This window comes from Suncus etruscus, chromosome 2 (genome assembly GCF_024139225.1).
Source record: "Suncus etruscus isolate mSunEtr1 chromosome 2, mSunEtr1.pri.cur, whole genome shotgun sequence".
Taxonomy (NCBI): Eukaryota; Metazoa; Chordata; class Mammalia; order Eulipotyphla; family Soricidae; genus Suncus; species Suncus etruscus.
Genome location: NC_064849.1, coordinates 30,559,669 through 30,582,010, shown reverse-complemented (window position 1 = coordinate 30,582,010; position 22,342 = coordinate 30,559,669).

Sequence of the window (22,342 nt, the reverse complement as noted above, 5' to 3'; positions counted from 1 at the left end):
CATGGATTAGCAGGATTAACATCATTAAAATGGCAATACTCCCCAAAGCATTGTACGGATTTAATGTGATCCCTCTAAAGACACCCATGACATTCTTCAAAGAAGTGGATCAAACAGTAATGAAGTTCATCTGGAACAATAAACACCCTCAAATAGCTAAAGCACTCCTAGGGAAAAGGAAAATGGGAGGCATTACTTTCACGAACATTAAACTGTACTACAAAGCCATAGTTATCAAAACAGCATGGTATTGAAATAAAGACAGACCCTCAGATCAGTGGAATAGGCTTGAATTCTCAGACAATGTTCCCCAGACATACAATCACCTAATCTTTGACAAAGGAGCAAGAAATCCTAAGTGAAGCAGGGAAAAACCTCTTCAACAAGTGGTGCTGGCAGAACTGGTTAGCCACTTGATAAAAAGCCAACATAGACCCCCAGTTAACATAATTTACGAAGGTAAAATCCAAATGGATTAAAGACCTCTATATCAGACCTGATACCATAAGGTATATAGAACAACACATCGTTAAAACACTCCATGACATTGAGATTAAAGGCATCTTCAAGGAGGAAATTGCACTTTCAAACAAGTGGAAGCAGAGATAAACAGATAGGAATACATTAAGCTTAGAAGCTTCTGCACCTCAAAAGAAATAATGCCCAGGATACAAGAGCCACCCACTTTGTGGGAGAAACTATTCACCCAATACACATCAGATAAGGGGCGAATATCCAAAATATACAGGGCAGTGGCAGAACTTTACAAGAAAAAAACATCTAATCCCATCAAAAAATTCGGAGGAGAAATGAACACTTTGATAAAAAGAAATACCAATGGCCAAAAGGCACATGAAAAAATGCTCCTCATCACTGATCATCAGGGAGATGCAAATCAAAACAATGATGAAATACCACCTCACACCACAGAGATTGGGATACAGCATAAAGAACAAGAACAATCAGTGCTGGTGGGGGATATGGAGAGAAAGGAACTTTTATCCACTGCTGGTGGGAATGCCGTCTAGTCCAACCTCTATGGAAAGAGATATGGAGATTCCTTTAAAATCTGGAAATTGAGCTCCCATTCGACCCAGCTATTCCACTCCTAGGGATTTACCCTAGGAACACAAGAATACAATATAAAAACCCCTTCCTCACACCTATATTTATTGCAGCACTATTCACAATACCAGGCTCTGGAAATAACCAAGATGCCCTTCAACAGACGAATGCTAAAGAAACTGTGGTACATATACACAATGGAATATTAAAGCCGTCGGGAGAGATGAAGTCATGAAATTTTCCTATACATGAATGTACATGGAGTCTATCATGCTGAGTGAAATAAGTCAGAGAGAAAGAGAGACACAGAATAGTCTCACTCATTTATGGGTTTTAAGAAAAATAAAAGTCATTTTTGCAACAATCTTTAGAGACAATGAGAGGAGGGCTGGAACTTCCAGCTTACTTCATGAAGCTCACCACAAAGAGTGGTGAGTGCAGTTATAGAAATAACTACACTGATAACTACCATAATCATGTGAATGAATGAGGGAACTTGAAAGCCTGTCTGGAGTACAGGTGGGGCTGGTATGGGATGGAGGGAGATTTGGGACATTGGTGGTGGAAATGTTGCACTGTTGAAGGGGTGTGTTCTTTACATGACTGAAACCTAGTCACAATCATATTTGTAATCAAGATCTTTAAATAAATAAAAAAGTTTTAAAAAGAACCAAACAAATTTGAAAAAAAAAAAGTTTACTCTTGGCTATGCACTCAGAAATCGCTCCTGGCTTGGGGGATCATATGAAACACCAAGGATCAAACCGAGGTCTGTCCTGGTCAGCTGCATGCAAGGCAAGTGCCCTATTGCTGGGGTACTGCTTCAGACCCTTAATTTTAATACTTTAACACAAAAATATCTGAGTAACTCTACACAGGAACAGAGAGAATGACTTTATAATAATAACTCAGGGTCCTAAATGTTCAGGTATAGAGGTGTAATTTTGTTTAATTCAGCTTCTCTATTAATTTTGGATGAAGGAATATAACAGGAAACTAGTCACTGCTTTGGTATCCTCATTTTGTTTTTCTTGTACGTAGGTCTGATGGTTGATATAAATCCAAAGATGTGTATAATGTTGCTTAAAGCTGTTCATATGCTCTATAACTCAGAAAATTTTTATGAATAATAAAAAGAAGCTCTTCGTTATATAGAAGCCTCTGTAAACTAAAGATGAAAACGCCTTATATCTACAGGCAAGTTTGAACAATGCACAATAGAATGAGCCAAGGAACTTTAAAAATAGTAAAACCTTATAAAAAAACAACTGGATGAAAAAATAAAGGAATTTGGGGAGCAGAAATTATTCAGCAAGATAAAGTCCACCTTAAAATATTTTTGGTCTGTTAGGCTTTTGTTTTGGGGGTTTTCCTTGTCCTTGTTTTATGCTCAGGTGTCAATCCTGGTAGGAATTTGGAGTTGCATGGGGTGCCAGTGATTGAACCTTGGTTGGCCACATTCAAGGCAAGTACCCTATCCTTTGTAATATCTCTTCGGCTCCCCTTAAAATAATTTAAAGAAGTAGTGCAAGATAAACGGAGGTTCAAATACAAGGTATCCCATATTGTTCCCCATGCCTGCCAGGAGTGATTTCTGAGCACAGAGCTAGGAGTAACCCCTGAGTGCTGCTGGGTGTGACCCAAAAATCAAAAAAAATTTTTTTAAGAAAAATAAGTACCTTGCAGAAAATGGTGTCATATCACAGTATTAAAATAAAATATCAGATAAATTATCGGAAAATCCTCAGAGACTTGGAAATTTCATTGAAATATCTAAAAATTCTCAGTTCAAAGAGATTGTCTCAAGGAAAGTTAAGTGAACAAAGATAAAAAAGAAAAGTTGGAAAAATGATTTTGTCATGGAATTTTGATGTTAAGCCATCATATTTGAAGGAATTAAATATTAGATCAGTGACCTTAGCTTTAATATGAAGTGCCCAAAAAAGAAAAAAAAGAAAATTCAACTCAAAAAAGAAAAAATATATAACAATGATAAAATATATATTAATAAAGCTGATATGAGAACAGTAAGAAAAGTGATACAGCAAAATCTGCTTGTTTGAAAAAATAAATATAATTTAAAACTGCTAACATTAATGGCAATGGACAAAATATAGAGAGAAAGCAAAAAAGACTGATAGCAATAAAGAGAGATGACATTTCTAATGACTTCACAAACTCTCAAAATAATAAGTTAATACTTCCAATAATTTTGTGATTAAATATTAAGAACTAAAAATAGAACTGGGAAAACATTAACTAATTTAGTGAAATGATTATGCTATCTAAACTTATAAAAATGTAGTGTAAGCTGAGAATTTTGAAACATCTAAATATCCAGGTACCCCAGGAGCCTCACTGGTGATTCTTTGTATGTGTGTTCTATATATTTATTTTTATATCTTTATATCTTTATTTAAACACTTTGATTGCAAGCATGATTGCAGTTGGGTTTCAGTCATATATAGAACACCTACCTTCACCAGTTCAATATTCCCATCACCAATGTCTCAAATCTCCCACCTCCCTACGCGCCCCCCCACCCCGCCTGTATTTGTGACAGGCTTTCTGCTTCCCTCATTCATTCACATTTTTATGATAGTTGTCGTGTAGTTTTTTCCCTAAGTGCACTTGCCACTCTTTGTGGTGAACTTCATATCGTGAGCTGGACCTTCTAGCCCTCATCTCTATTGTCTCTTAGTATTATTACAAAAATGTCTTATTTTTCTTAAAACCCATAGATGAGTGAGAATATTCTGTATCTATTTCTCTCCCTCTGACTTATTTAATTTAGCATAATAGATTCCATGTACATCTATGTATAGGAAAATTTCGTGACTTCATCTCTCCTGATGGCTTCATAATATTCCATTGTGTATATGTACCACAATTTCTTTAGCTATTCCTCTGTTGAAGGACATCTTAGTTGTTTTCAAAGTCTGGCTAGGAAGGGATTTTTGAATTGTAATTTTGTGTTCCTAATGTATATCCCTAGGAGTAGTATAGCTGGATGATATGGTAGCTCAATTTCCAGTGTTTTGAGGAATCTCCATATTATTTTCTATGAAGGCTGGATTAGATGGCATTCCCAAACTAGCAGTGAATGAGAGTTCCTTTCTCTTCATATCCCCTTCAACACTGATTCTTGTTCTTTGTAATATGTACCAGTCTCTGTGGAGTGAGATGGTACCTCACTGTTGTTTTTATTTGCATCTCCCTGATGATTAGTGATGTGAAGCATTTTTCATATGTCTTTTGGCCATTTGCATTTCTTCGAGAAATTGTTCATTTCTGCACCTCATTTTTTCTTTTCTTTTTTTTTTTTTTTGGTTTTTGGGCCACACCCTGTGATGCTCAGGGGTTACTCCTGGCTATGCGCTCAGAAGTTGCTCCTGGCTTCTTGGGGGACCATATGGGACGCCGGGGGATCGAACCGTGATCCGTCCTAGGCTAGCGCAGGCACCTTACCTCCAGCGCCACCGCCCGGCCCTCATTTTTTCTTTTTTATATAATAATTTTTATTTTGACTAACGTGGATTACAAATCTTTCACATTAATACTCTAGATACATAGTAACATTGAATGAGGGGCATTCCCACCACCAATGTTGTCCTCCTGCCACCCCTGTTCCCAGCATGTATCTCATATCCCCTTCCTTTGCCCCCAGTCTGCTAATATAAGTGGTCCCCTCTGTGTCTAGCTTATTGTAAATTGGGTATCAATCGATTGTTGTAATTGGCTTTGGATTTGGTGTTTAAGTCTGATCATTTTTTACTTCCACTCAATGTTCATACGATGGAATTAGATGATTGTTGTTGTTGTTGTTGTTAAGTTCCCTCAGTACCTTGTATATCTTTGAAATTAACCCCTTATCTGATGGGTATTGGGTGAATAGCTTCTCCTATAATGTGGGTGGGTTTTGTATCCTAGGTGATTCTTGACCTAGTTAAATGCAATAACCCATAGATAACATACTGCTCAGATCTTTTTGTACCATACTAACAATGGCATAACTGGATCAATTCAGGCCAAACCAGAGGTCCTGAGTTTACTATGGTTATGCCCTGTGATCCTTGAGTCTATGAGGAAATGGGAGCTCTAAATGTTTTAACTCTTGAACCTAAGTTGTTAATTATTATATCAAATAAATTGAATCTATAGAGTTAGGGGACAAAGAGGGTAGGGCACTTGCCTTGTATGCAGCTGACCCAGGTTCTATCCTGGCATGCCACACAGTATTTGAAACTCATCAGGAATGATCCCTGTGTGCAGAGCCATAAATAGGCTCTGAGCATCACTGGGTGTCTACCCAAAACAACAATAAATAACAATATATGTAATATATACAGATTAAAATATCTTCAAAATAAAAACTCCAGATTCAAATGGCAAAGTATTTTTTATCCAAAATTTTTTTTTTTTTTTGGTTTTTGGGCCACACCCGGCAGTGCTCAGGGGTTACTCCTGGATGTCTGCTCAGAAATAGCTCCTGGCAGCCACAGGGGACCATATGGGACACCAGGATTTGAACCAACCACCTTTGGTCCTGGATTGGCTGCTTGCAAGGCAAACACCACTGTGCTATCTCTCCGGGCCCTATCCAAAAATATTTAAAGGAGCCATGCTATTGTTTCTGCATTTCTTGCAGAAAAATGAGAAAGAATATATTTTATTAACATAAAATACAAATTATTTTATTTTATTTATTTATTTTTATTAATATAAAATATAAGTTATTAAAATAAAACAAGAAAACAAAACTAAGTATAAATATACTACCATTAATGAAATTTCAAATTCAAATAAAATGCATATCAAAATTTGAATATAACAAGCGAAGTTTATGTTAGAAGTCCAAAGACTCAGTAATTATTCACTTAATTAGTATAATATAGTGTATAATAATTATATAATAGTGAACATTCACAGGTTAAAAAAAGGCATAAGGCTATCTTAATAGATACAGAACAGTCAATAGTGTAATCTAGCATCCAATCATTATCAAAATTGGAAGACAAGAATAAAGTGGAACACAAAACCCAACAAGAGTCTTTTGTGAAAAAATACATAAACATCATACTTCATTTTAAGAGACTTAATATTTTCCTTGAACACTAAACTTACATAACTAAAAGAGGTCTCTCAGCACTTCTATTCAACATTATACTGAAAGTGCTAACTAAATAAAATTGGGATTAAATGGAAGAAGTATATGTGTTAGGAAAGAATATATAAAATTCTTGAAAAGCTTTGAATAAATGATTGTTTCAATAATACCAAATGATCTATATCATATCTTTGATTTTGAAGTGTCTTAGACATTTATATGACAAATGTCAATATGAAAAAGTAAATATTTGTATATTGACACTGGAAGATGGAATTTAAAATTAAAAGGCAGTTTTAAAAAAATGCTAAAGTATGCATATAAAAATTAGAAGTATCTTTATATGGAATACTATGAAATACTGATGTAATAATTCAAATAAAATTTCAATAAAAATAGGAAAGTATGTTTACAAGTGAAAAGACTGAGCATTACTTAGAAGTTAGTTTCCCTCAGTTTTATCTTATATAGTCAAGCAAGACATTGTTATGGAATATATGAGTAAGTTTATTATTTTAGGTAATAATAAGCTAATTTTATCACTTATGCTGAAAAATGAAGGAACTAGAATAATCAAAACAATTCCGATAAAATGGAAACACCATTTTATAATTTTATAAGATTTATAATTTCAAAATACACTTCAAGCTAAAACAATTAAGACAATGTGTTATTAGAAAGTAAGTATATGTATAAATAAATGAAATAGAATAGCTAGCTTATATCTAGCTTATACAGAAACTTATTTTTAACAAGGTTGTAAAGTCAATTAGGTAAATTGTTTTCATGACTGGTACTAACATAAAAAATTTTACATGCAAAATAAATGTCAGCACCTCATTATAATAAAAAGTATCTCCAAATTATTACAAATATTAAAGATAAAAACTATTTGAAGAATTTATAGGATAAACCTGTTTATCAGGTTTTTATTTTTATATCTTCCAACAAAGTTATGATATATTAAAGAACTACAAATTGGGACCTGTGAAATAAAAAAAGCTAGTGTTCTGTGAATGACATTGTTAGAAAAACTAAAGACATGCCATGCACAAGGAGAATATTTGCAGGTCACAAATCTGATCAATGACAGGTTTCCTAGTATGAAGAACACTTAAAACACAAGAAAACATGAAGGCAAAGGAGCTGAACAGACACTTCATCAGAGAAGATATATAGATTGCAAATACATAAAAAATGCTTGCCATCATTTATCATTTGGAAAACATAAAACCACAATGGTGTCTTACTGCACATATGAGGAAAGCTAAAATAAAACATAGTGACAAGTTCTGCTCTGACAACGTTCTATGAATTAGATTTCCAGAAACAATTCTATAATGTAATATTAAAATATTTTATAAAAGTGTAGTAGGGATTGTTATGAAATTCAAAGAACATTATTAAAGCCAAATATAATATGAAATATATTAAAAATACTTACTAATTTATTTTGATGTGTGGAGCACATCTGGCAATGCTCAAAGCTTACTCCTTGGCTTTGTGCTCAGGGATCTCTCCTGGATGTGTTCAGACCTGAATGTGATGCCTGGGATCTAAAAGAATTGGCTGCATACAAGTCAAGGAACATAATTCCTGTCCTAACTCTGTTATTTTGTAAATTAATATTTCTTATGGAAAATTGAAGAGATAGTACAGGATAGTGCTTATTGTTGTTTTCTGTTCTTAGGGCTCACTTTTGACAGTTTTTAGAACATCACATGTGATGTCATAGATAAAAAGGAGGTTGGTTGCCTGCAAGACTAGTATCTTAACTCTATATTGTCTTCAAAGTCCACACAGTTATTCTTTAATAAACTTTTAACAATATTTGAATATATTTTTAACATTGATAATGTTTTAACATTATCTAATTCTTTACTATAATTTTCCTAAGAGTTAAAGAGTTATTTGATAAAATATATTTTAAACTACTAAATTTAATGTTATGGTTACCTATAAGTTAACCCAATTATATAAGCTAGTCCATATATTTTTATATAAATTTCCTTTTCTGTTGCACTGGTGAAGGGGGGGAGTGTTCTTTTTATGACTCAAACCCAACTACAAACATGTTTGTTATCATGGTGCTTAATAAAAGATATTAAAAAAAATAAAGAAACTCAAGTTAAAAATATATTTTCTTAGATTTTTAAAATTTTCATTTTTATATAAATTACCAATGAATATTTAGTGAAACAAAATTTCCTGATTTTTTAGCCGGCAAGGACGGGCAGCTGGCAGGCCTCCCCATGTGCCAGCGGCCTTTTGGTCCGGCCTAGGGTAGGGGGGCCTGGACCTGGGTCACCCGACCCCCCTCTCCCCCATTCCTCCGGATCTCCAGGTGGGTTCCTGGAAGGAATTGACGGGGCACCCTGGGTTTTCCCCACTCCCAGGCCAGGCCGGGACACTGGCCTAGGGTGGGACTTAGGGGGTGGAGTTAGATCTGGTGGGTGGCAGATAGCTGCTCAGTTATACTCAGGCTGTCACTGGAAATTTCATACCAGTCTACATTTTGCAAACCGCTCATTTGCTCCTCCCAACCATCAGTACCCCAGATTTACCCTTCTTAACTTTAGTAACACATAGTTTTAATCTCTGACCTAAGACATACAGTAGTTCTAACAAATCCCAGAACTATTTAGAAGGACACAAATTGAACACATATTGAACACATATATCTTATGAATATTTTATGGGTATTTTCTTTAACTGATGTAACTTTCTATATATTTTTCTACCATGATGTTTCTATCCACTTTTCATCTTGTCTTTTCTTTGTAAGCTGTTTAGTAAGGATTGTTGTTGGAACTGTCCCTCAGTTTGATGCCTATGATTGAACTATATCATGGAAATTGCTGGTCTTGTTCCTATTGCCTCCAGATGCACCAATAACGTTTCATGGCATTGATCCTTGTTTGCATAGACATATTAAAATGGGAAAACACCATACATATAGATAAGTTCTTATCTAATAAATCTCAGTACAATGTACCTTACACCCTGAACATTGATATAATGACCTGGCACAGGCCTCAGAAAAAAGGGCATCCTCCATTCACGCCAGAACCAGGCAAGCTATCTACGAAACATCCAAGGTCTTTTATAGCAACAGCTGGAAGCAGTCCTCTACCAGGAAAGACACTACCAAGGGTCTGACATCGACCTCCTAAAAAGAGACTTCCGTTTACACTGAGAAGACTTGACAACAACAATGACCTGCTCTACAGGACATGGTTCTCTCTAGTGCCCCTTAAGTGTGAGGTGAAACGAGAGCATGCTCTGCACCATCCTGACTGCAATATGGGATATGCAGACTCCAGGATCTTTAATACAGAAGCATGATACCAACAACAGAGACTATGTGAGGAATGGAGGTGTATTGCCACTCAGACGATGACTTGAATTGGACAAACTAGTTTGCCTGGAGCCCAGAGTCAGTCCTGTGCCAGGAAACTTCAGGGGTAGGGTCTCCTTGTATTTGGACCATAATTTGTCTTTCCATGTCCCTTATGTTTTGGTGGGCCTATGCAAACAAATGCCACTGTAATACCGTTCTTTTACTAAGTTCCCTTGACTCCAATCCTTAAGGAAAACAATCCACTAAAACTTTTGAGGTTAACTTAAACTAGTAAGCATGTGCATGGAACTAGAGAAATGTACTTTGCCCTCAATGTTTAAGGAGTTATATAAGTCTAATGTCTTTAGATTATATTGTGTGCTGCTAAGAAACAGTATGTACTACAACTGGGGATTTGAGGGACAAAGTAATTGTATTGTACATGGGTTTAGTTTTGTTTTTCTTAATGTTCTTTGGCTGAAAGTTCAAGGCTGGGATATCATCGATGGGAATACCATGAATTTTGTTTATGGGTGATTGGGCTTCCACTGTAACTTTACCCTTTCCTCTTTCTTTGCATCTTTGTTGTCATAATTAAAATTAAAAAAATAAAATAAAAAAAATTTCCTCATTGCATAATTATTAAGAAAATGCACAGAATGTATAAAAATAAATAACTGTTGTAAATAACAGCAAAGACAAGAAATTAAATTGTATGACTAATAAAAATAAAGTTCAATGCCAAAGAGATAGTATACTATGTTGAAAGATTGTCTTGCATAAAACTGACTAAGGTTGAGTCCCAAGTGCCCAATATCCACCCTTATTCCTCAGTAGGGGTATTCTCGAAGTGTAGAGCCTGGAGTAAACCCTGAACACTGCCAGTTGTGGCTCCAAAACAACTGCAGAAAAAAAAAATACAGGCAAATGAATTTCTCAAGTTTATCAAAAGAATAAACATTTCTAAACTCGGGAAAATAAACATTCCTTTTACACATAACATCAAATAGTACATGTGTGATCAGTGGGATTGACTTTGACTTTAACTTGTGAGAAATTCTTTTTGTTTTTAATTAGTTAATTATAGTCTTGGTTTTGTTTTAGGGCCATACTTGGCAGTGCTCAAGAGTTACTCCTGATTCTGTGTTCAGGAGAACAGAGGAAATGCAAAGGACTTGGGTCAGAACTAGGGTCGGCTGCATTAAAAAAAAAATGCCCTATCCACTATATTATCTATCTCTCTGAGCCCTGAAATACCTACTTTCATGGAAAGTATATGAGTTTAGATTAGAATTGGGTTTGTTTCCAAAAATCCTAGTAACATTGAATAAGAAACTATTTGAAATTAATATATACTTTTAAATACCCAAAATGCTATATGTATGTAAAAAATTAAATAGAATTATGAGTTTCAAAACAAACACATATAGATGCATCCGAGCAAAGAGAATCAAAAGTTTCTTCTTTCACTTTTATTCCCTGATTTCTCTGAGAATATTTTTGTTGTTTTTTGCTGTTGTTTTCTTTCTGTTACTGAAATCTGAGAAAGACAGAAATTTAGGAGAATATATATGTGAGCAATATTCTCAAAAAGTATGATTTATTTTATAAGCATGCACCAGTTGAAGCCATATAAAGTGATAGTTGAATTTTCTGCCAGGCAGAAATGTTGCTGATCTGATATAAAATGATTCTGAAAGCAAATCAAATCAATTTATCAGCCATTGAGTGGCCCTTGATTCCTGTATAAACTTTTTTGTTATGTATGTGACACAAATATAAAGATAGCATAGTGCTTGCCCTGAAGGTGTTACTGATTTTGTGGAGTTATAAAATATGTTTTATAGTATCTATTAAACAGAAGAACAAAATAAATGCTAGGTTCAGATGTAAAACTCTACTGAGACAAGAGAAAGAAAAGTTTCATTTTAATATAAATTTTGATGACTATTTTCCCCAAAAGTTTGAAAGTAATATGCATGTTATATATAGTATAAATGTTTGAGTTAAAAATAGTGTGGGAAATGAAGGGGGAAATTGCTCTAACCAGAAACATGTTGAAACAGTTGAGAATTATTAGATAAGATGAATATTAGACAATTACATTAGACAATACATTAGTTAAATTATTTGAGGAACATATTTACATTTATTTAGACATTATTTCTATTCTAAATTTTGTAGAGTAGTTAGGCCAAATATCATAGAGTAATTATAGAAATGTAGTAACCTATGCAACAGGAAGAGATGTTATTCATAAATAACTCATTAATTTTGTTGTTCTATTCAATTAATAGTATTGTATATGTTTTTTAAATTTTTATTTTATTGAAATCATTGTGATCTACAAAGTTCTTCATAGCTAAATTTCAGATATACAGTGAATCAGGCCCATTAAACAATATATGTTTTATTTAGAATTCCAGAGTTGATTTACTTCTATATCTCCTGAACATCTATCTGTATGCTCTTCTAAACTTCCAGATAAGTTAGTAAGTCTACTCATCACTGGTTCATAGTTCACACTTATACTTGTAGTCACTGGGTGAAGGCATGTAAGGAAGAAAAAGAGCAAGGTTCACCCTACTCACTCCATAGTTCCTATGGTGGAATGGGGTCCTAACACCATCAATAAGTCAAGAGCACAGCAAACAATATGGGGAAAATGTGTCTAACACTATCAAAATCAATGAGTGAAAATGAAAATGTGGACGTCTCTACCAGTATCCACCTGCCTTGAAACTCTCAGGAGAATAACTTGAGTGAAACCATGTTAAGTATATGTAATGAGTTCAAATAAATAATTGGGTAATAATTTTTATTAATAATTAAATAGTAATTTACCTGAAAATTTGAGAGCATGGATAAGAAAATTATATTCTGAAGTGACAGAAATAAAATGTATTGTAGGTGGGGTTGGAGAAATAGCATGGAGGTAAGGTCTTTGCCAATGCGTGCAGAAGGACTGTGGGTCGAGTCCTAGCATTCCATATGGTCCCCCTAGCCTTCCAGGAGTGATTTCTGAGCATAGAGTCAGGAGTAGCCCCTGAGTGCTGCCTGTGTGACCCCCCAAAATAGTATTGTAATATAAAATTGTGATATAAAATGCAATAAAAGTTGTTATTATTAGAATAATAGCTATTATGAAAAGGAGCTCCAGGATGATATGAAGGAAACTAAGAAAACAACAGAAGATGGAAAAAATATTTGAAATGAATGAACAGCACATCAGAGAACTATGGGATGATTTAAAGAGAAATACCAAGAATTATCAGAACTCCTGCAGTACAGAAAGGCAAATTCAAGGGAAAACTAGAGAAAGAAATAACAATTAATTATTAATTCAAGACATCATTGATAAGAATTGCTCAGAGGTGTGAGCTGTGCTGTAATTGAGACCCATGGGGCCCAATAGATCCCTGTGAAAATGGAACCAAATAGAAAAACTCCAAGGCACTTTATAATCAGAGTGATGGCAAAAGGCAAAGAAAGATCCAGAATATTAAAAACAACAAGATCACAAAAGGACAACCTATAGGATTCACAACAAACAAACAAACAAACAAATAAAAATGTCAATGAAATGAACACTTAACCAAGAATAGTCTATCCAGCTAGATATTTATTCAGCTTCTAAATGAAAGATACAAAGCTTTGTAGGCATTCATCACCTTAGGATTTTCATATCCTAGATTTCAATTCTGCAAAAAGCATCAATGGAGCTTCTTAAAAATACAAGAAGTAGGAGGCAGGGGCTGCACCCAGAAGATTCCACATGCCAGTTCTTCTGTGTCTCTTCAGCTGGTATGTTGGGGGCTCTGGGCAGGACAGCTAGCCATAGGCCCCCTGGGCTGACCACTTAGTCCAGGGGTCTGAGACCCCCCCCATGCCAGAGTGGTCTTCATGGCCACTCCTGGTATATTGGGCCCTGGGGGGATGGTGGGGGAAAGAAATTCCTCCCCTATGCATCCACAAACTACAGAGGCAGGGGCTGCACCCAGAAGATTCCACATGCCAGTTCTGCTGTGTCTCATCAGCTGGTATGTTGGGGGCTCTGGGAAGGACAGCTACCCATAGGCCCCACTAAGTGGCTGACCACTTAGTCCAGGGGACTGAGATCCCCCCATGCCAGAGTGGTCTTTAGGGCCATGCCTGGTAAATCGGGCCCTGGGGGGAGAGTAGGGGAGAGAAATTCCTCCCTATGCATAGTGGACCCCATTCAGGAGTTCTTTTATTCCTAGTATTCATTTTCAAAAGCAAGCGGGCACATTTCTAACAACACCCAAAAATAATCTTAATTCTCGACTGTTCCTAGAAAAAAATTGAATTCCCTAGATTTGAAGGATAATATTCAAATAGGTCTCTAAAATCAGTGTATATGTAGATGTGACTTCCTATACATTGGTCCTCTGATTGACAAGCCTAATCCATAAACAATTCATCTATACAATGTATATAGCCCCTCTGATATATTTCCCCACCTCCACACCAGAGCCCCTTCTACTCCCTCATCTCCCAATCCAGATTCGTTATCTTCCCCTTAATTAACCTTCTTTACCCTAAGTTCTTTAATTTTTTAGGCACCAAGACCGACCTCTTGCCCCAACAGATTTTGCCCTTTCGCACACTTCTACAATGCTCATTATTACTCCTTCACTCTCTCATCCCCAACCATTAGTACCCCACATTTGCCCTTTTTAACTTCAGTACTACACAGTTCTAATCACACACCAAAGTCTTGCATTGGATTTAACAACCCCCAACTGTTTCAAAAGACATAAAATGGACATATATGTCTTTTGAATAATTTATGTGTATTTTTTTAAAGCTATAACTTTTTCTAAATGTTCTTTTACTGTGAAGATTCTACCCACTTTTTATCTTGTCTTCTCTTTGTGTGCTGTTCAATAAGGAATTTTGGTGAAAGAATCTCTCAGTTTAATCCTTATGATTGAACCATGTCATGGGGATTGTTGGACTTGTTTTTATGGCCCCCATATACGCAGATAACGCCACATGGCATTGTTCCTTGTTTGCATAGGCACATTAAAATGGGAAAATACTATACATACAAATAAGTTCTTATGTAATAGAGATTGGAACACAAAAATCTCGTAGTGCAATGGGACCTTACACCCTGAACATTGATATAATGGCCTGACACAGGCCTCAGAAGAATGGGCATCCTCCATTCACCCCTGAACCAGGGAAGCTATCTACGAAACATCCAAGGTTTTTTATAACAGCACCTGGAAGCAATCCTCTACCAGGGAAGACCCTACCACTGCTCTGACCTGCTCAAAAGAGACTTCCCTTAACACTAAGAAGACTTGAGAACAACAATGACCTGCTTACAGAACAGGGTTCTCTACATTGTCCTTTAATTGTGAGGTAAAATGAGAGGATGCTCTGCACCATCCTGACTGCAATATAGGATATGCAGATTCCAGGATCTTTAATACAGAAACATGATACCAACAACAGAGACTGTGTGAAAAATAAACGTGTATTGGCACTACAGAGAATGACCTGGATCGTACAAACTAGTTTGCCTGGAGCCTAGAGTTGGTCTTGTCAGGGACCTGACAGCCCCACACCCTTGGTCTGCTTCTGCTGCTGCTTTGCAGAACTTCCTGGTATAGCTGCCTTCGAGGCCTCCTGCCCTGGGGCTTAGGAAATGAGTAAAAAACAAGAAAAAGTTAGCAAAAATTGTGCTACCTAACAGGATGCCTGAGAAGGTTTGCTAAACTATGTTGCCATCCTTGTTCCTGTTGACCTTTCAAGCATAAGTTAAGATCTAGGTTTAACTTTATGTGTAGTAAGAACATTGGGTAATTGTAAATGTTTTAAAGGTAAATGCCTTCATGTTACACATTTCTTTTGGCAGGCCCACCCCCCTGCCACTTTGTGGCTTGGTATATAAGCTCTGTGAACTTTGCAATAAACAACTCTTGATCAGATTCTTGACTTGAGTCCTGTCTGTTCCCCTCCCCAATTCTTTTACAGGGTAAGTCCTCTTCGTGACCCATGAATAACTGGCGACCCCGTCCCTGCGGGCCGGTTTGGGTGGTCACAGGTTTTATGCCAGGAAGCTTCAGGTGTAGGGTCTCCTTGTATTTAGGCCAAGGCTTTTTCTTTCCATGTCCCTCATATTTTGGTGGGCCTATGCAAACAATAATTGCCACTCTAACACCGTTTTTACTGTGCTCATTTGACTCTAATACTTAAGGAAAACAACCCACTTAAACTTTTGAGGTTAACTTAAACTAAAATGCATGTGCATGGCAATGTAAAAAAGTACTTTGCCTTCAATGTTTAAGGAGTTACATAAGTTTTATGGCTTTGTGTGCTGCTAAGAAATATTATGTACTACAATCTGGGGACTTGAGGGACAAAGTAATTGTACATGGGTTCTGTTTTATTTTTCTTAATATTCTTTGGCTGAAAGTTCAAAGTTAAGACGTCAGCAATGGGACTACTGAGAATTCTGTTTATGGGTGATTGTTCTTCCACTGTAACTTTACCTTGTCCTCTTTCTTTGCATCTTTGTTCTCATAATTAAAAAATAAAAAATTAAAGAAATATAAAATAAAATAAAATAAAAATACAAGAAGTATCTAGAAACCACATACATTTTTAGTACTTTGTCAATTGAGTGTCAGGTTCACTCATGGTTCTTATGAGTGCCCTCTACAATATTAAAAAGGTTTGTGGGTTCAGAGAGATAGCACAGCGGTGTTTGCCATGCAAGCGGCCCATATAGGACCTTAGGTGGTTGGTTCGAATCCCGGTGTCCCATATGGTCCCCCGTGCCTGCCAGGAGCTATTTCTGAGCAGACAGCCAGGAGTAATCCCTGAGCACCGCCAGGTGTGGCCCAAAAAACCAAAAAAAAAAAAAAAAGGTTTGTAAAGTTTCATGCTGAATAATGTTTGTCAGAGGGCAAGGGCAGATATGATATGATATATCTCATGTGTGCGATATAAGGAAAATTGTTAAGGGTATAACCAATTACTAAACAAAACAAAACAAAAAGACATGGTAACTGGGTTCCCTTAAGAAATTTGTTTTTGGGGATATTGGTGAAAACCAGTCAGAAGAAGGGTATTGGTGGGAGACGTGGTCACCCTTTAAGAACAGAGTAATGATAAAGTGCCTCCATTATTGGCAAGATGGGGGGGGGCAAAGAAAAACTGGGGACACAGATGGAGAGAAGTGGACACTGTGAAGGGAATTGTATAACATTATTCTGTACATGAAACTCAATCCTGAAAATTTTCATAACTTTTTAATTTATTGTGATTGAAACAAAAACAAAAACAAAACCTGAATACAAAAAACAAACAAACAAAAACCCACATCTGCTTAATTTTAGTTACTAAGGAAATTAGTCTTTTATTTATACCTTTTTGGAGTGTGCACAGCCGACGTCACTCTGGGGTTACTCCTGGCTTTGCTCTCAGAAGTTGCTCCTGACAGGCTCGGGGAACCATATGGGTTATGGAGGATTGAACCCAGATCTGTCCTGGGTCAGCCACGTGCAAGGCAAACTCCCTACCGCTGCACTATCACTCCGACCCAACACTTGTATTTATGTTTTTTTAAATAAGTTAAAGTTTTTTGTTTTGTTTTTGGTTTTTGGGCCACACCCGGCAGTGCTCAGGGGTTACTCTGGCTGTCTGCTCAGAAATAGCTCCTGGCAGGCATGGGGAACCATATGGGACACCGGGATTTGAACCAACCACCTTAGGTCCTGGATCGGCTGCTTGCAAGGCAAACGCCGCTGTGCTATTTCTCCTGGCCCAATAACTTAAAGTTTTAATTTTGATGAATGTTCTATGTTTGTTACTGATTATATAAATAGTAATTTTTGGGTTTGGGGCCATATTCAGCATGATAAATCATTATTTTTATAATATTTTACTTATGACTACAGATACTTGAACATGCTAGTTAGGTAGATTGCAATTAATAATTAATAATTGAATTTATATACCCCATTTAATCTTTTAGTTCTTTCTGCAATTGTGACCACATCAGGCCACTGAAGCAGGCAGAGGGATAAGTTGCAGCAAGGCCAACTGTCTGAATAACATCATGATGGCTCAAACTCATACACTTTGATCTATTTAATTAGATCTGTTAGATTCAAATTATTATATTTTAAATTGGTACTTCACTCTGGGTGGGGGTAAAACATTGTAAATTATAAAAGTCTCTCATTTCTCAGTGCTCCATACACCTTATATATCCTAACATATTGTTTTAACATTTTTTGTATTTGGTCAGAGGTAGTAATAAAATTCTACATATCTATACTTAGATTTTCTTCCTTGTACAACTTTTCCTTTCTGATTTCCTGTCCCATAATTCTACTACCCTTATAACCTTAAAACTCAGACCTCTACATGTGAGGATTATTGCTAACTTTTCCATTCGACTTTCTTATACCAAGGTTTGATGTGTGGTCACAGAAAGAAAGTTTAAATAAAAATAATGATAATTTCTTTATATGTATACTTTAAGAATTGCAGAACTAATTTTACAAATTTTGAAAGAACTATGACTAAGTGCTCCATGTTTGTCAACTCATAAAAGCAATTGACACACACACACATATATTTAACCCTTTCCAAACTATTTGTAATAAGGAATAATATTTCTAGATGCAAGAACAAGAAATGTAACATTAATATGCTATTTTTATATGAGACAAAACTTTCATGGTTGCCTAAGAGAAAATATAAGAAAAATATTCTATTCTTTTCTCTGTTAATCATTCAAATATTGCTCTAGAATTGTCATTCAATATTATGCCAACTTCTAGTGACATCTAAAAATGTGGTTCTTTTCTTATTTAAAATCTCCCATACATACTATAATACTTCCAAAAATTACCCCTTCAAACAATGAAATTCTCTATGCCTTTACTTTGTCTCTCACATTCAGGTTTTTGTGACCTCATTTGTTCACTCTATTATGATGAGCACATTAGATACTATGAAGAGAACTCATTATAATTTGAATGCTTTCAAAGGAAACTTTGATGATAAAAATGTACAGAAAAAGTAGATTAATAAAGTATATTTTACATTTTCTAATTTTATGAAGCTATTATAGAACTTATGTAAAGTTTCATAGAATATGATTAATGTTAGTCTGTATAGACCCAATTATTATTTTGAGATAGGTTTAGTTGATTTCTTAGGAACTAATTGGTTTGGCATAGGATCTGTTTGATTTAACTGTAGAGCCTGAAACTATTTGACCATATTTCAGAATAAGGAGATAAGCTTGATTATATGCATTTATGATCATGATTTATAGACCACTAACTCGTCTAGTGTTTCATACCATCCTAATAGTTAATTAGGGTCACCGTATAGTCAGTTCTGTTGAGTGATTATGATCTAGTAAGTAAATATTAAATCCAGGCGCTACAGAGAAACTGAACAAGTGAAAACACTGAAATTCAGGTTTATATTTAGCATCTTTTTTTTATTTGGGGGATGGGTCTACACTCAGCTGTCCTCGGGGGGTTACTCCGGCTCTGCACTCAGAAATAGCTCCTGGCAGGCTCAAGGGATGCTGAGAAGTGAACTCCAATTGACCTCTTTCTTGCAAGGCAAATGCCATACTAGCTATGCTGGTGCTCTGGCCCTGTCATTTAGTATCTTTTTAATAGTCCTCTAATACTTCTCAAATCAAAGACTAAGTTAGAGCAACACTGAACATCATAACACAGCGCTAGAAGGAAGCCATCAGACCATTAGTTATTCTTCGAAAGGCCACTTGCAACCAACATACATTGATTTTGTTCATATTCTCATAGTCAAATATACTTAAACTTAAAATGGAAATAAGACAAAACTAAGTATTTTGAAAAAACTAAATCCTCTGCCACTTATTTTTCCTTTCAGGTGATACACAATATTGCTCAGAGGCTACTCCTGGTGGTGTTCAAGGGACCATTTGGTTCTGGGAAACAGAAAAAGGCCTATCGTAAAATAAACATGTGCTCAGTATATTGCTCTATTTCTTTGCTTCCTTACCCATTTTTAATATTATACGAATATTATATCTATATACTATATATATGTAATATATATTATATAAAGATATATATGCTATTATATATAATATGTATTTTATAGGTCTTCTATTTAGCACAAACCATGTAAGCTTGTAGAAGAATTCAAATTATCTATCATTCCAGATAAGAACTGTTTTCTGGCATATTTATTTTTGCCTTATTTTGTTTTAAACATATTTTCAGTCTTAAAATTGTTAGGAACTTTGCATTTGATCACTTTACCCTTTTAAAAGTGATTGCTTTTGACATATCCTCCAGTCTGTTTAAAATAAAATGACAGAAAATCAAGTGGGTTATTCCCCTGCATACATATGGTTTCCTAATGAAATTATTCCTGATGTGAAGAACAGGTTTGCCTTTTGCAGCTGGTCACAAGTGGTGAAAATAGAGACTCTATACATCTTTAATAGAGTGTCTTTCTCAAACTCTCCTAACAAGTGCAGAGACTTTCACTCTTTCCTACAATTAAGGAGATAAGGGTGGCTGATAAGTCAGCCACACTTGATTTCAGGTTTTCGTAAGGAGACATGATGCTTTCTTTGCACACAGAAACAGAATCCTACAGGCTTTCTTTTAATCTGCTATCTTTTTCTTCTCCCTTTGCCTTTTCTTTCTGACTTCCAATTATCTGTTCATCAGATGCTGTGGCAACAATTGGTAACAATTTATGCATGATATTTATATGTGTATATTAAAATTCCTGAGTGTGCTTCAAGTATATAATGAAATCAGCACTTAAAAACTGCCTTTTAAAGATATTTCTATTCCTTTTAAAATAATTTTTCTTTTTTTTTTCTTTTTTTTTTTTGTGGTTTTTGGGTCACACCCGGCAGTGCTCAGGGGTTATTCCTGGCTCCAGGCTCAGAAACTGCTCCTGGCAGGCACGGGGGACCATATGGGGCGCCAGGATTCGAACCGATGACCTCCTGCATGAAGAGCAAATGCCTTACCTCCATGCTATCTCTCCGGCCCAATAATTTTTCTTTTTATATTTATTATCTATACTTTCATTATTTCTTGTGACCCTTGGGAGCTAGAGGAAAGATCTACTTATTACTTTTTTTCTGTGTCTGCTATAAGAGGAATAGATATGTAATGGATACTAGAAGGAGTTTCCACTGAGAAGTTATCATTTCTCTGGTGTGTAAGTCACTTGGCCTGGATACAACTTAACTAGTATTAACTCCAGAAATGCCTTTTAAACATCTCATACCCACTTATGTTTAATTCATGTTTTAAAACTTTAAATTGGAGCTGGAGTAAAAACTCAACAGACACAGTGCATGCCTTGAATATGGGATACCAGGGCTCGATCCTTAATCCCAAATGGTCTCCAAAACCCTGCCAGAAGTAACCCATAAGAACTGAGGCAAGAATAGCCCCAGACCACTACTAGGTGTGGCTCAAAATGCAGAAAGTAAAATAAATTTTAGGGAATGGTTTATTTATTTGTTAAATTACTGTATATTTCTTTCCAAGAAATAATTTATTGTGAGTATTTCAGTGTCTATGATAAACTTCCAAATGGTTCCAAGGAGCAGCTAAACTAAAAATTATGAACTATTATTTTTTTGGTTAAGCTATTGAATTCGACCTAGTTCCATGAGAAAAGTCATAAAGTATGGAATCATTTCTTTTCTAAATAAGGTTTGAGAATCACCATAGTAAACGAACTTTCATAATGCATTTACAGAGAGATAATATAGTCTTATAATTGTCTTTGGAATGATTGATTCTTGTGACAAATACAATATTTGTAGGTATGTTTCACACTTTTATCTAAAAAATTATATACTAGTTAAAAATGGAGGTGAAAGGAGAATAATATTTATGGGGCCTCTTATTCTGTGTTCATCACAATGCATAAGCTTTATTTAATTCATCACATGAGATCTTTTCCCAACTATCTGTGAAAAATCATTTATTCCCATTAATCTTTTGTATTTTATTAACAAAATAAGCATATCACAGAACCTGAAAACCTTTCCTTCCTTAGATATAAGAAAGATTATGTAATCTAAATATTAATCTTTGTGCCATTTTTATTGATTTGTGCACTTTTATCAGATTGACCAGGAGTTTTCCTTAAAATAATTCAAATAATTTATCACATTTAACTTTCATGGTGGTTCTATAGGATTGCAAACTTGTAGATAATAATGTTTATTTTTTCTATTATATTCATTTGTTTTATTAAAATACCTTGATGCATTAAACATTCTAGTCAAATAACACAAATATAAAATATTTAAACCATTATGTTGAGTTGAATTATCATATACTATGTATAAAATAAATGCCCAGCATTTCCATTTATCTCTGTATTTCATCTTAATTTAACATATCTAGAAGATTAGCCACTTATTATTGCATGCGTTATTGCTTTTAGATTTAGATGACTTATAAATTGCTAGTATGTGATTAAATATATTCTGCCCCAGTATGATATTACTATGCTATCACAAGTTTTTCTAATGAGCCTGTAGGATAGCTTTCTGTGTTTATTTAAAAAAATAATTTTTGCTAACTGTCTTTTTTTATATTTATGTGGTCAGATTTGTATGAATTTTATCTACATTATTATAAAATTTTATTCTTAACAATTTGATCCTGTCGCTCATTTCCTTGGTATACATTCAACTAAGTGTAGGCTTCACCTGGGTCATGGTGTGATTATTACTAGAAATTATGAAGGTCTCTGATTCTGTTATTTAAATTATACCATGCTACATGTACCAC